This window comes from Tupaia chinensis, unplaced genomic scaffold (assembly GCF_000334495.1).
Source record: "Tupaia chinensis unplaced genomic scaffold, TupChi_1.0 Scaffold144624_1, whole genome shotgun sequence".
Classification (NCBI taxonomy): domain Eukaryota; kingdom Metazoa; phylum Chordata; class Mammalia; order Scandentia; family Tupaiidae; genus Tupaia; species Tupaia belangeri.
The window spans coordinates 444,567-450,741 of record NW_006204485.1 but is presented as its reverse complement, the minus strand read 5'-3'; the positions used below and the strand labels follow the sequence as shown (position 1 = coordinate 450,741).

At 35.2% G+C, this 6,175-nt stretch overlaps 1 protein-coding gene and 1 pseudogene across 3 annotated transcripts in view; both read right to left on the bottom strand.

Moving 5' to 3' along the window:
* Positions 1–6,175, bottom strand: part of CNTN1 (contactin 1) — a 294,525-nt gene that overhangs the window by 234,707 nt on the left and 53,643 nt on the right. The gene's annotated exons all lie outside the window — the stretch shown is intronic.
* Positions 3,756–4,454, bottom strand: LOC102480559 (nucleophosmin pseudogene; annotated as a pseudogene).

Below are 6,175 nucleotides of genomic sequence, written 5' to 3'. Positions count from 1 at the left end.
TTTTGTGCACATGTGCTGTGGAAAAAAACCGGAAATATATGTGTGTGTATATATGTATGTGTGTGTGTGTGTGTGTGTGTTTATGTCTGTGTATATATATACAATTTTATATTAATATATATACATGCATACATATTACATAATATACATATGTCACATGGACTTAATATCATTGCATCGATTAATCTGAACCATAGTGTCTGCTATGTATAAATCTATTTATTTTACTACAATATAAAATCTTTGATGGAAAGGTTCATGTTTTATTCATCCTCATGTCTCCAAAATCTGGCAGAGTGTCTGGCATATGTGTAAGATTTACCATATATGGCTCCTTAGGAAATTGCTCCATCTCGTATTCATATTTGTACATATAAAGAAGACTTGGAATTTGGGAAGGTACTACTACTAGACTTGTGCTTAGAAATGTAATTCAAGCGACTGAAGCAGCAATTAAAACAGGCATCGCTTGAAAAAAATAATAAGATAAATGATCTTTGCTTCTGTGTGGGGGATTAACTAGAATGCAGGTATTTTTGAAATGATCATACTGGCAATAAAATGAAAGTTTCAGGCATGACAGCATAAAGACTTTGGCTAGTAAAATATAGAACAATAAATGGACCCAAGAAATAGTGCTGACAGTATCAGAAAAATCAGACTACAGGCTAGATGGAAGAACAAAAGAAAATATTGTTACTTTCAAATTTATATATGTAGCCAATGTGTCTTTCTTCCACTTAAAACTCATGTAACTGAAGGTCAATTGAAATAATTATATTAAACCAACTTCCTTCTATCAATACCAATGGACATGGCACTTTTATGTCAATATATAATGATACTTATCATTTAAAAAGTGCTTAATTCCATTACACTATTGTGTTCTTTGTTAATACGAATAATTGCCTAAAATACGGTGGTGTAAGGGTAGGTAAGTCTGAAGGCAGAAGAGGTACCAAATAACTTGTAATCATATTATTTTTAATAAACAAAGACATCATAAGATCATTTTTTAAAACATAAGATTATATTAGCATTTTCTATAGCCTGATAAATTATGTTTTGATACAAATTAAAGTTCTTATTCTTTACTCTTGTGTTTCAGTATTATTTTTCAACTAGATCCATATATCTTAACCAAACTGGGAAGAATTCATATAATAAGAAACCCCAAATTAGGAAGTAAAATTAATTTTATGTTTATGGTCATTTTAAAAAATAAATGCCTTCAGTGATAAGCATATCTGAATTTTATATTAAAATTTTCTCTCTCTAGGTGGTCATACTACTCATTTCAAACTACTTTGAATGAGTATAATAAAGTCATTTTCTCAAGAAACATAAAGTTATATTAGGATTTTCTATAGCCTGATAAATTCTTTTTTTGATAGAGATTAAAGTTCTTACTCTTTACTTTTGTTATGTTTCAGCTAGATCCATATATATTAACCAAACTGAGAACAATTTAAATGATAGGAAACCCCAAATTAGGAAATAAAATTAATTTTATGTTCATGATCATTTTATAAAATAAATATCTTCAGTGATAAGCATATCTGAATTTTATATTAAATTTTCTCTCTATAGGAGGTCACTACTCATTATCATTTCAAAGCACTTTAAAAGATTATAATAAAAGTCATTTTCTCAAGTTCGAGTAAAGGAACACATTGTGGTTGTTTTCTACTGTTCTTACCTATACGTTTTAGAACTTGGGTGTCCTCATACTGACCTATTTCTTTTATTCCTGGTCCATCTAATTCACCTCTTGGCTACTTATCCACCTGGTTCTTCAATAGATTCTCTTGCTTGTCACCAGCTTCTCTCCTTGCCAACTACTATATCATCATCCATCTGTTTAAATTCCTCTGTTCTCTCTGGCACAGCTCTGCCTCCAGATTTCCATCCAGCCACCACCTACCTCGCTGCCCTTCCATCTGCTAGCATGACTAGTATCTTTCCTAAGCTACTCTGAACTAAATCATCAGCAATTTTCCACTTTTTTTTTTATCAGAACTTTATTTCTTAAGGGGATATTGTAATTGCAGTAGTAACTTCTTATACTAGAAGCTCAAAATATAAAGGAAAGTTTAAAGCCTTAAAATCAAACATGCATTTAACGTTTCAATTCTTCTACCCCTTAAAGTCATTTACTATTTTCACCTTTTTTCAGTGATTGTATTTATTATTCCAGAGTTTTGCATTAACCAATTAACAACACCTTTTCTTAGACACTGTGCTCTCAATTTTATAAGCTTAATTTTGCAGAAATATTTTTAAATTGGAATGCATGTTATAATTACCTACTGGATATAAAAGAATTCTAGCTTTTACAAAGTGACTCCCAACCCTCTCCCTTTCTTCTAAATACTGTTGAGTTCAAGATGCAAAGACTAAGATATAGTTGTTGCCTGCGTTATTTTAAAATGAACCAATATAAACTTTTAACCAACACTTATAAACAACTCTCTTTAGCCCTTCCTCCTTGTTAGATAAACCAGCTTTCTCCATAGCCATTCCAATGAGCACATGTCTGGGAAACTAGAAACTTGCTTTATCTGCTGTCCTGCCTTAAATAGATAACTTTAACTCCTATGCCTCAGCCTTCTTTTTAGGCTGACAATATGCATCATCAATCATCTGACCCCTTTTTTTTTTTTTTTGAGAAGTTTTCGCTATAGGACGCATGCACTCGCCAGACAGACAGAGAGACATAGACACAGAAAGCGAGAAATCACCCCCCAGGGGGGATGGTCACACCACAATCCCTTCTCCTCCATTCTTCCCTCGGGATCTTGGGCACGCACGCACACGCACCCGGCGTGAGTTTTAAGCCACCGGGTCCGGGACGCAAACCGTGGTCGACTATGTGGGAGTCCAGCAACATAGCCATTACGCTAACTGCTGGTTCCCTATCGGACCCTTCTTGAACCTCATATTTTGTGGAACTCCCATGTATACAAATCTAGAAGAGTAGAGGGAAGCTATTTTCGGCTCCCTTATACCTCCATTCCTTTATGCATGTTCAGCTGCCAAGCTCCAGTTAAGAATTTTGAGTATCAGGCCAGCAGATGATGTGGTGGTTAAGGACTGGACTCCCACATGGCCAACCATAGTTCAAGTCCTGGGTCTGGCAGCTTGCTTTTTCACTCTCTCTCAGTCTGTCTCTCTCCAGGAAGTGTACATGCCCTATAGCAAATTTAAAAAAAAATAATAATAAATAAAATAAAATAAATAATTCTTTTTTAAAAATATTTTTGAGTATGGATCTTTATTTCTCCCATAACAGCAAAATGCTTTCCAAATATTTTAGCAAATCCTATGTTATACCTTCTTTTCCTGCATTTGACTTGTTTGTTTGTTTTACTTTATTAAAATACTGAGTTTATTTCACATGTATATTTTTGTCTCCCCACCATTTCCATGTCTGACCACTACTACCACTGTGTCCTATCATAACATTCCATACATCCTTAAAACCAAGCAAAGGGTGCAGTTCCATCTTTAAAAACTAAACAGGCATTTTGGACAACACATTCTTGGCAATAGAACCTGGACAACATTTATCAAACACGGTAGGGAAAATTCTCACTCTGCATTATAAAAAGGACAGCCAGATATCAACTGTTACAGAAATGAAATAAGACGGACAATTTTAACAAACTGTTTAAACTATTTTCTTAAAGAGACTTCCTCCACTGCCAGAGATCTTGACTTTAATGTCTTCTACAGAACTAGGTCCTTTTGGTGTTTTAGGTGTTTTTTCCTGTTTTTTTGAATGATTCTTGACCTTTTGATCTTGGTGTTGATGGTTTTGAGTCTTTTCCATTCTGGTTTGATTTTTGAGCATTTTTGCCAGGAGTATCTCGTATAGATTTCTTCACTGGAGCTTTTTCTTCTGTTTCCTCATCTTCAAAATCATCATCATCATCATCTTCATCATCATCATCTCCATCGTCATCATCTTCGTCAGCAGCAAGTTTTACTTTTTTCTGTGGAACCTTGCTTCCACCTCCAGGGGTAGATCGCTTTCCAGGTATACTTAAGAGTTTCACATCCTCTTCCTTTTCTTCTTCTGACTCTGCATCTTCCTCCACAGCTACTAAGTGCTGTCCACTAATATGCACAGGCCCTGAACCACACTTCAACCTTAAGACCACAGGTGGTGTTATTTCAAAGCCCCCAAGGGAAACCATTGGCTGTACAGACATTTTCAGTGTTGCCAGTGTTACTTTAATTGGACTGCCTTCATAATTCATTGCTTCTGCTTCAACAATGTTTAATTCATCCTTTGCACCGGCCCCTAAACTAACCGTTCTTAAAGATAACTGCTGTTCATTTTCATCATTATCCACTTTAAAGTGAAAATCTTTGTCGGCCTTTAGTTCACAACCGAAAAGAGAGTTCTGGGGCCTCAGGGGGCTCATGTCCATGTCCATCAAATCTTTCATGGGGTGGTGGCACGCACTTGGGTGGGCAAGAAGGCGGATGGAGGTAAATGGCTATGGCTACCGAAAACAGCCACGCAGGATGGAATCACTCCAGGGCTTGACTTATTTGTTTTTATTGCAAACATAGGCCCTTCATTTTCTTTTGCATCTACAAAACAGAGAACTTAGCAAAGTCACACAGGAAGAGCCTTAATAAATGTTTTCTGATTGCACTGAGTTGTCTGTTTTGTGAGAGATTAAGAAAATTTGAAAGATGAGATGAAAGCTATATTTATAAAAAGAGACTGAGGCCCAGCCTTGGTGGGATGCACAATTAAGATGTTGCAGGCTGGGAATATATAGGAGTGCCAGCTTCAATTTCCAGTCCAACATATAGGCCTGTGCGGTGGGGCATGTCTATAATCCCAGGATTTTGGAGAGGCTGAGGCAAGAGGATCACAAGCTTTTAGGCTGGTTTAAGCAACACAGCAGACCCCTTCTGAAGGTCATGTGAGGTGGCACATATCTAGTCCTAGTTGGGAGTCTGAGGCAAGAGAATCATGACATAGCAAAATGAAGTCTTAAAAAAAAAGGAATAAATTGGTGAAACATGCATAAATCTATATTAAAATGATGAATGATGCACTCTTCAGAGTCAACTCCTAAGAGTATATCTGAAAGATGTTTTATAAACTAATTACTCAGGGAAGATATTTTTAAGACTAGTAAAAATATATTATCATGTTCTCCACTGGGACAGAAAATAAGGTGAAGTTGCATGGCACCCCTCTTATAGATTCATACAAGAAGAAGTGTTGTGTAAATCCTATGAAGCTTCCTAGAGACCCTATAGAGAGCAAGTTGCATGGTGACACAGTTACAGTATGACAATATTCAAAGCTGACCCATGGGAAGGCTCCAGGTCCCAGTGCAAAGACCTCTCTAAAAATGCTGGCAGACCTTGATCCAGCATGGTGTGGATTGTAGCATGAAGTTACCTCCCTCTCCCCATAACTCACAAAAGAAAAAAGGAAATTTACAAAAAGCCAATAACCCTAAGAGGAATTTCTTTTCATATGGACATATAAGCTCTGATTTATTTAATTGGTATGTGATTTATGTGTTTTTTTTTAACTTTATTTAACTTTCATTTATTTATTTATTTTTAAATTTGACTAGAAAGAGACAGAGAGGGAGAGAGAGAAAGTGAGAAAGCAAGCTGCCAGGTCTGGGACCCAAACCATGGTTGGCCACTGGGGAATCCAGTACCTTTAATCACCACACCACCTGCTTGTGATTTATGTGTAGGAAATGGGTACATTATCTCTCTTCAAATAGTTTTAAATTGCCTTATCTTCCATAAATAATCCATAACTCTCCCATAATCCTAATTAAATATAGTATATAGGTATAGTTTTCTACTTATATTTATTACAACAAAAGTACAAATTTCCTTTATCTTACAGGATTTATACTCTATACAAATTTTATAGCTTATAATTTACAATAGTTTTGTCAATTGAATTCTCTTTCTAAGTCATCTTTAAAATGACTCATTTCATTTTTAAAGTAAATCATAAAGCCTTATATTAGTGAACTGTAGTTCAGAATTCTTTTACATTGAGGCATTAATAATATATGTAATAACATATCAGATATGAATTAATTTAAGCACATTTTTCTTTCCAAAATCTTATATTTGATGTTTTACTACTACAGTATTCATTCTATCTCCCTTCTTT